This window comes from Podarcis melisellensis (assembly GCF_964234715.1).
Source record: "Podarcis melisellensis genome assembly, chromosome: 11".
NCBI lineage: Eukaryota > Metazoa > Chordata > Lepidosauria > Squamata > Lacertidae > Podarcis > Podarcis melisellensis.
The window spans coordinates 12,679,881-12,689,642 of record NC_138543.1 but is presented as its reverse complement, the minus strand read 5'-3'; the positions used below and the strand labels follow the sequence as shown (position 1 = coordinate 12,689,642).

General features: G+C 43.7%; 1 long non-coding RNA gene across 2 annotated transcripts; it reads right to left on the bottom strand.

Moving 5' to 3' along the window:
* Positions 1–1,024: 1,024 nt before the first annotated feature.
* LOC309380683 lies at positions 1,025–9,686 on the bottom strand. 2 transcript variants are annotated; one of them, XR_014173023.1, is made up of 3 exons: positions 9,556–9,621; positions 7,495–7,592; positions 1,025–1,303 (listed from the first exon to the last, which is right to left on the bottom strand). It is a non-coding gene; the product is annotated as an uncharacterized lncRNA (long non-coding RNA). The 2 variants fall into 2 exon arrangements; XR_014173022.1 differs by lacking the exon at positions 7,495–7,592 and having other exon boundaries at positions 9,556–9,686.
* Between the last annotated feature and the right edge of the window lie 76 nt (positions 9,687–9,762).

The following is a 9,762-nucleotide window of genomic DNA, read 5'->3' as shown; positions in this document are numbered from 1 at the left end:
CATGGATTTGCGCCCCCTAACCCTAACCCCCAGATGTTGCGCCCGGTGTGGCCGGCCCCCCTGCACCCCCCACGCTACGCCACTGAAAGTATGTCATATACATAGTATTACTTCAAAGTGAATCAGGATGACTCATTTTATGCTACCCCAATACAAATAATGTTTCTGTGGAAATGAATGCAGGGATGGAGTGTGGGGTTAAGAAGAGTAATGACAGGTTTGTCCAAAGTTGTGAGCACAGCATACAGTTTCTCTTTCTTTCTTTCTTTCTTTCTTTCTTTTCCTTCCTTCCTTCCTTCCTTCCTTCCTTCCTTCCTTCCTTCCTTCCTTCCTTTATAATTTTCAGTTTTATACATTTCAATAATTTTACAATCATTTTGACATTTCAAAACTTGACTTTCTTCCCTCCCCTTTCCTTAAATTTATTTCTTATATTTTCTGCATATTCCAAATTAACTTAATTTTGCTCATTTATTCATCTACTTTAAATATATACTCTTATAAAACTACAGGTTATTACAATAATCCTCCCAATGTTCTTATCTGTTTACAGTTTATTTGTAAATATCAATAAACCATTTCCATTCTTGTTTTAAAAGTTTGTTACCTTGATTTCTTTTCCCCCTCGGTATGTTTTGCCATTTCTGCATATTCCATAAGTTTTTGTATCCATTCTTCTTTTGCTGGGACTTCTTCTTTCCATTTTTGGGCAAGTAACATTCTTGTAGCTGTAGTCGCATACATGAATAAATTTCTATAGTTTGCATAGTTCTGTCCCTATAATTCCTAAAACAAAGACTACTGGGTTTTTTTTACAAACATTGTTTTAAACATCTTCTTCAATTCATTATATATCATTTCCGAGTAAGCTTTAACAAGACCACCACATATGATAAAAAGAACCTTCTTTCTCTTTACATTTCCAACACTTATTTGATTTTGATTTATACATTTTTGCCAAGTTGCTCAGTGTTAGGTCCCATCAATATAACATACAGCATACAGTTTCTAATGGATATATAAATATCAGTGTGCTTGTTTGTGTGTATGTCAGCACCTTGCATGAGCCTGCTCTTCCACAATCCATAATCATGGATATGTTGTCTGAATAAGGCTGTGGAAACACCATACATTCAAAACACATGAGATCCCCCTAAGAATCCTGGGAACTATAGATAGTGGTGTAGCATGGGTTGCCAGTGTCCAGGACCGTGCAGACGTGGGGGGAAGGGGGGAGAAATGGACGGAGTATTCATGCACATTCAACTGCCAAATGGCATGTAGGTCACCCAGGAGATTGCAGCTGCAAAGATAAGAAGAGAAGAGTCATTCTGTTGTCTGGAGAGGTCACTTCCTGGTTTGCATGGAAGCCGTTTTCAACTGAGCCCAGTGATGGAAGCGCACAGAGGCGGCACCGGGTGTCTAATTTTTTCGCCCCTAACAATTTTGCACCCAGGGAACTGCCCCTGTGGACCCCACACTATGCCACTGGTACTAGGAATTATAGCCTTGTGAGATGTAAACAACAGTTCTCATGATTCTTTGGAGAAAGCCATGTACTTTAAAGGTATTGTGTTCATGCAACCTAAGGCTACTATCTTGCTAAAGAAAGAGAGAAACATTTAAAGATAAATTGGAGACAATGCAAAGCTTGCATTAGGTCAGTGTTTTTCAACCTTTTTTGGGCAAAGGCACACTTGTTTCATGAAAAAAATCACGAGGCACACCACCATTAGATTTACAAACTCAAGACGAACAAAGGTTTGCAGCATTACCCACGATTATTAACAAGCCAGAATGACTTTGTACTCCTGGAGTTTGGATGTTAATGAGTAGCTTAAAGGTAAAGGTAAAGGTAAAGGTAAAGGTACCCCTGACCATTAGGTCTAGTCGCGGACGACTCTGGGGTTGCATACTCATCTCGCTCTATAGGCTGAGGGAGCCGGCGTTTGTTCGCAGACAGCTTCTGGGTCATGTGGCCAGCATGACTAAGCTGCTTCTGGTGAACCAGAGCGGGACACGGAAACGCTGTTTACTTTGACGTGCTTTCAAACTGCTAAGTGGGCAGGAGTAACGGGAGCTCACTCTGTTGCGGGCATTCGAACCGCCAACCTTCCAATCAGCAAGCCCTAGGCTCAGTAGCTTACAGCACAGCACCACCCGCATCCCTAATGAGTAGCTTACCCCAACCCTATTTACCGTATTTTTCGCTCTATAAGACGCACCAGACCATAAGACACACCTATTTTTTGGAGGAGGAAAACAAGAAAAAAAATATTCTGAATCTCAGAAGCCAGAACAACAAGAGGGATTGCTGCGCAGCAAAGCAAGTCTTATAGTGAGTCTTATAAGTGAGTCTTATAGAGCAAAAAATACGGTACATGTTCATATGAATGTGCCTACAGGAGGCAGGCAGCATTGCATCCACTTGTGTCTGTTGCTGCCTTGTGCGCACATTTGGCCAAAGTTGGGGAAGGGTCTCCGTATGTTCAAATTGTGCCTGCACAGACTGCAATCGTGTGATCAGGAACCCTGCAAAGATTCCCTGATGGTGCAGATGAAGGCGACATATGTACGGTTTTGGCATATGAAATCTCTTTCACACCTTCCACTAAATGTGCACCTGGGCCAGGGCCACCAAAAGCAATCTGATCCCCAGACTTAAATTCAGATGAGTGTGTCAAGAGTAATCTGGAACTCGTAACAAATGTGATAGAATTTTCAAAGTGGTTAGGAAGCTCTGGTGCCAAACCAAACTGATTTCCGCAGGGATGAAACCAGCAAAGGGTGTTTCTGTGCCTTGGTCTTGCATTGTGTGTTCCTAAGAATTTTTGGCGTGAAAATCTTACATTGGCACTAGGAAAAAATCGCGATATGGAATTACGAAAAACATTGATGATGACGAGAAGCAGGACTATGATGTTGAAAGCACTTCGGAATTCAGACCGTGGGAAGCCAAAACAAAAATTATTACAATTTGGAAGACAACTGGGGACTGTCCCTGGGAAACGGGGACATCTGGTAACCTTAATTTAGAATATCCTGAGATGATTTCCTGAGTGTTATTCCAGGGGGACTTCCTGCTGGATGGCAACCATAGCTTTCAGCAGTGGTGGGTTTGGGGCTCTCAAATTTCAGCTGTGTTCTGTGTGATGCTAAAATTTGACATTGTGCTTGTGGCACCCCCTGTGGCACCATGGCCAAGTGCGGCTGAACCAACCATGCTACCCTAAAACTGCCTCTGCTTCCAGCAAATGATTATCTGACCACTATTGCAGTTTAAAAGCCAATCTCTTTGCTTTCCCCGCCATAGCTGGCTTATAAACAAATGTTATTAAATGAGTTTGCTCGTTAAAAATTATTCCACACATCTAGCGTCATTAGACAAATTGCTTTCCTTACTCCGGTGGTCAAGGGTGAAAGAAAGCCAAACATTTAGGTGCAAATTCAAAAGCACTTAATTACTGCAGTTCAGCGCTGCAAACCTTTGTTCGTCTTGAGTTTGTAATTCCCAGAGAATTACATGGCTAAATGATTTGTGAGGTTTAAAGGTTTGTAAATTCAGGGTGGACCAATGAAAAGCAAACATACAACTTTAATAACCAGACACAATTCGCCACTGCCATGTTAAATGTTAAAAACTACTGACCCTCTGGTGACTCAATATCAGTGTTGCCCACCGCATTTAGTAGGTGATTTTTTTTTTGCAAATTTCTCCTATAAGGGGTCTTAAAAAAATATGTTTCTGGGTGTGAGGAATTCATATCTGCTATTACGGTATATTTGTGATTGGACAGTATTTAGCTTGGTAAGTCAATGCTTGGGGAAGAAGCACATAAACTGCTTTTGGAAAACCAAAGAATTTTAACTTTACCTTCTGAAAGTGTCAGGTAATGCTAAATAATTATAATAATAAATTAATATATTAGTATATAAGTGCAAGTGCTTTGCAATCATTTTTAATGATTTCTATGCACATTTTACTTACCAAGCAACACTAAATTATATCGATTTATACCAATTTAACTAAAATACATTTTGAATTCCCAAGTCATGATACAACAACCTTTTAGCACCCATCATTTTTGGAATTTGAAAGTTGAAAAATTCAGCACACGTGAATTCAGCAGGTAGCCAGAGGCTGAGGTAATATAGGAGTTTGGTTAAAGGAGGGCTGAACACCAAATCTCTACTCACTGGATAATGCCTCATTTTACTCTTTTTAGTTTCTGCCTCTGCCAGAGAAAAAACTAAACTGCAAACTTGAACCAGCAGATTCATCAACTAAAGCTTGAACTGTTTAAATTGGTGATGGCCAATATTAACCAGGACTTTGTGTGTTGGGGTGCTTTTGCTACTTTGCAACTTAGTGTCATCAATCTGGATGCTCTCTTACATGTATATTTTGTAGGTATCACAAATCCACCATATGTCCCTTGTGCTTTCTTATCCAAAAGGAAATTTCTCACGCTTGGGGAAGTGGAGAGCGCATATCAATAGATACAGGCTTTCCTTTTTCATTCTGTGCAGTTATTGTGCAATGTTTGATGTTTCTTCACACTCAGCAGCCCCAGTAAACAAGTATTGCCTCGTGTACACTGGGTTCAGTTACAATGTAACCATCAATTTATTTCGGCTTGCTACTAGTAAATATACATTAAAGTACAAACAGTACCCATTTGGCTTTAGCAGTGTTCCAGATGTGGACTGATGCTATGATTAATCCTATTAACAACTGTTAGACTAGGTCAATTTGCAGTTGGCTGTATGCAAGGAATGCTATTCCTAGCCGTACATCTTCTTATTCCGTAATGCTAGGAATCATTTTTGTTAGGGGATTGCCTGAGAAAGTTGGTTACCTTCAGTCATTTTAATACCAGTGTCTTGCCTACGGTAATGGACTGGATGAGAGCCAAGAAACTGTAGCTCAATCCAGATAAGACAGAGACACTGTTGGTGGGTGGTTCCCTAGACCAGATGGCTGGGAGGTTGCCTGTTCTTGATGGGGTTACACTTGGAATCATAGAATAATAGAGTTGGAAGAGACCACAAGGGCCATCGAGTCCAACCCCCTGCCAAGCAGGAAACACCATAAGAGCACTCCTGACATATGGTTGTCAAGCCTCTGCTTAAAGACCTCCAAAGAAGGAGACTCCACCACACTCCTTGGCAGCAAATTCCACTGTCGAACAGCTCTTACTGTCAGGAAGTTCTTCCTAATGTTTAGGTGGAATCTTCTTTCTTGTAGTTTGGATCCATTGCTCCGTGTCCGCTTCTCTGGAGCAGCAGAAAACAACCTTTCTCCCTCCTCTATGTGACATCCTTTTATATATTTGAACATGGCTATCATATCACCCCTTAACCTCCTCTTCTCCAGGCTAAACATGCCCAGCTCCCTTAGCCGTTCCTCATAAGGCATCGTTTCCAGGCCTTTGACCATTTTGGTTGCCCTCCTCTGGACACGTTCCAGTTTGTCAGTGTCCTTCTTGAACTGTGGTGCCCAGAACTGGACACAGTACTCCAGGAACAGTACTCCTTCCTCTGAAGGAACAGGTTTGTAGATTGGGGGTACTCCTGGATCCTTTGCTGTCACTCGAGGCTCAGGTGGGCTCAGTGGCCCACAGTGCCTTCCATCGGCTTCGGCTGGTGGCCCAACTATGCCCCTATCTGGACAGGGATAGCTTAACTACTGTTGTCTATGGTCTGATAACCTCAAAGTTAGATTACTGCAATGCGTTATATGTAGGGCTGCCTCTGAAGATGGTTCAGAAACTTCAGCTAATGCAGAATTCAGCTGCCAGGTTGCTCACCGGAGCAAGACGGTTTGAGTATATTACACAGATCCTGCACTGCCTACCAATTAGTTTCTGGGCCCAATTCCAAGTGCTGGTTTTGACCTATAAAGCCTTAAACAGCTCAGGGCCACAATACCTCAAGGACCGCCTCTTTCCATATGAACCTACCCAGACCCTGAGACCATCTTCTGAGACCCTCTTTCATGTGCCTCCTCTTCCAGAGGTCCACAGGGTGGCAACACGAGAACGGAGCCTTCTCTGCAGTGGCTCCCCGTCTGTGGAATGTTCGCCCCCAGGGAAGTCCACCTGGCACCTTCATGATACACTTTTAGGCGCCAGGCAAAAATGTTCCTTTTTAACCAGGCCTTTGGTTGTCCTCATCGACATCCTATGCCCTTTTAAAATGTGTTTCTTTGGGGGGGGGCTATTGGGTTGTTTTATTTTTATTATGTATTTTGTGGTTTTATATCTTGATTTTATTCTGTGAACGGTCCTGAGACCCCAGGGTATAGGGCAGTATATAAATTCAATAAATACCACCACCACTACTAATACACTAAATATTTGAGACACAATACATCTGTGACATAAATCCATAATGTTCTCTAGTTATAAATATTGGTATCATCTCAGCATATAATTTTTATGAAGAGACTCGAAAGTAAATGCTACATGGTATATACAATGCTACATTTGTATGAAGCTTCAGTATGATTTCCATTAGATTATAACATCCTTTCACAGTTTTGCTGGTTTCTGTTAGGCTGCATCTTTTCTACCCTTCTTTAGCAGAACTAAATTTAAGATCCGGCAAGCACCACAGGAACATCAGTTTGTTTGTTTGTTTGTTTGTTTGTTTGTTTGTTTATCTGCCAAACAATGTGCTCCTGTTGAAAGTCAATCAAGGGATGCTTTTGCAGCCTTCTGACTAGTCCTGGAAAATGAAAATTGTAGATCTGCAGCCACCATTTTCATAGGTAAAATAAAAGTTAAAGGACCTCTGGATGGTTAAGTCCAGTAAAAGGCTATTATGGGGTTATGGCGTTCATCTCACTTTCAGGCCAAGGGAGCTGGCGTTTGTCCACAGACAGCTTTCTGGGCCATGTGTCTGGCATGACTAAACGACTTCTGGCACAACAGAACACTGTGATAGAAGCCTGAGCACACGGAAATGCCATTTACCTTCCTGCCACGGTGGTACCTATTTATCTACTTGCACTGGCATGCTTTTGAACTGCTAGGTTGGCAGGAGCTGGGACAGAGCAACAGGAGCTCACTCCGTCGTGGGGTTTTGAACTGCCGACCTTCTGAGCAGCAAGCCCAAGAGACTTGGTGGTTTAGACCACAGTGCCATCCGTGTCATAGCAGCTGGTGGGAGGAATATTAGGCTGGGAGAGAGGAAGAAGATGGTGTGCTTCCCCTGCCATGCAAAGTCACCATCAGTTAGTCCTAATGAGCTAGTCTAACCATGCTTTTTTATAAGGCATTAGTGGCAAGGCTGCTTTATGCTAAATTACAGAAAAGAAACGAAACCCCTTGCTTAAAATAATGACTTTTCCCCAGTGCAATGCTGTTTAAGAGGTTGAATGGCCTGACTGGTGTCAGCTAAACCTATGCGTCCAACATACGGTAATTAAATACTAAACATCATTTGGGACTGATTTGCACTAGTAACTGAGAATGCTGAAGCTTCACATACCGGTTCCAATCCCTCGTCTACACAATTCTTAGTAATTCATGGGAGTGATTCACATGCCAGATCCCAGGATGAAAGTTAGTGCCTTCATGAGTCATTCTCTAAACACAAAGATGTACAAAAGAATCACTCAAAATAGATTTGCAGTTAACTTCATGCACAATATTTGTGGGTCCAAAAGGGGCTCTGTCTGTTCCTGCTCATTCAATATGTAGTCCCTTTCAGGTTGCCACAGCCAACCCTTCAACTCCAACTGCCATGCTTTCCTTAATGTTCTGGGGTTGTATTGAACTTTTACGAGCCATGTCCCAGTGGGAGTGGGGAAACCCCAAGAGTGGGCGGAGGAATCTTGCATTGCTCATCCAAGCAAGGCTCCAAATATGGGGTGTTTTTTGCTTTATGACATTTTTCAAAATGGAAAGTTAACAGAAAGGCAGGCCCAGATGACACCATCTTATTTTGTAGATTATCTTTTTGCATTTTAGTGAATGATTCACTGTACAACCATAGCAGATTGGGGTTTCATCTGCCCTTTTTTTTTTAAGGGAGAAAAAAAGGATCCTATCACAAAATTAACAATAGGCATTGATTTCCTAGCTCAGTGATGTGATAATGTTTTCATTCTGCAAATGTAATGGCTGTGTTGTGAGAAATTAGGTCAGTGGAACTTAAATTAGCAGAATCCTTCATCCTTGTAGTTCACTGAATAAAGACGCTAGGTCTACTCTCATGCATACATTATAGGCTTTTTCGCCTGTAGCATAAAATGCCAGCTGACATAACAGCAGGAAACACACCAAGCAGTCTATCTTCAGTAGGCTTCTTTGGTAACCAAAGGTAAACCTAATTCACTGGCAGATTACCCATCTGCCCTGCCTTGGTGGCAAATATGCATTGATAATGACAAACTATGCATTGCAGCATCTTGCGCAATATAATTTCTCACTTGCAATATAATTTCTCTCTTGTGTTTACAGACACATGCTCCAATATTCTAGGTAGTGACATTTGGGTTCCTTTTTAAACTAGTTTAGATGTTAAACAGAAGGATCAGAACATAAAACAAAAGCTCCATTTGCTCTCGTTTTGGTTGATTGCTTCTGGAGCTAACATTTTTCTTTCACACGATGGGAAGCAGAACCAGTATCAAAGAGATATACCTTGTTACATGCCCATATACAACACCTATCCATTTTACACGATGGTGGAATTTTAGACTCTGGACTGAATAGTTCTACAGAAAATGCTCCTTTAGATGGCAACTGTGTGTATTTACCAGCCCTGAGAGCTGCCTTGTTTTGCAAGCCAATATCTATTCCTGCCCATTTACTATTTCCTCCTTGAGCTCTGGAAACGCAAAGCATAATTCTCTCCACCCCCCCCCCTTACACACACACGGGCATCTCTTTGCCCTCCCTCGCAATTCCGTTCCCAACATCTCGCGGCTGAAACACTTGGCGATCTTCTGAAATAGACGGAAATACTTGGCGATCACATATTTCTACGCGCGCGCGTTGGCAGCGAGTTCAGCGACTCCCTCGCGCGGACGTTCAAGGAGCGCAGCAGCAGCCGCCGGGGCTTTCCTTTTATGTTGCAATCGGGGTGGGTGGCTCCGACCCACCGGCGTCCTGCAATGCGACCCACAACCCTGCCCGGCGCGTTGCAGCGCCAGCCTGGGAGCCCAGCTACAAGCAGGAGGCCGAGTCTCCACCTTCACTCCGGCCTCTCCGGCTCTCCATTGGGCCATTACGTAAATGCCAGCAGCTTTCTCCTTTCTCCCTCCTCCTCCTCCTCTCTCTCTCTCACCCCTCCCCACCCCCCCCCCGTTTCGCCTAGTTATGCAATACCCAGCAGCGCGCACATCCACTGTAACGCACACACAAACACATCGAGGGAGGGGAAGCGTCCGAGGAGAGAGCGAGAGGAAGAAAGGGCGGAGCAGGGAAGGGGGTTCACTTCGAGTCTGGCCCTGCCCTTGTCCCTTCCCCCCCACTCCGGGCGCATCCATTGGCCGTTCCCGGGAAAGCAGAGAGCTCCGATTGGGGCCCGGCAGCCGCCACTCACCGCCCAAGCTGGCATGAGGAGTGTGCGTTGTGAGGAGCGTACAGTATTGACCTACTAACACAGATCTCTCTCCAGCGGCGTCGGCTGCGTCGTCGGCAGAAGGCGCGTTCCTCGGCTGAGCCCGGCATCTCCACTCTCTCCCGAGCGCACATTCTCCTCCTGGCGCGCAACGGGAAGGACGTCTTCGGGCTGCTCCTGCTGCGAGGG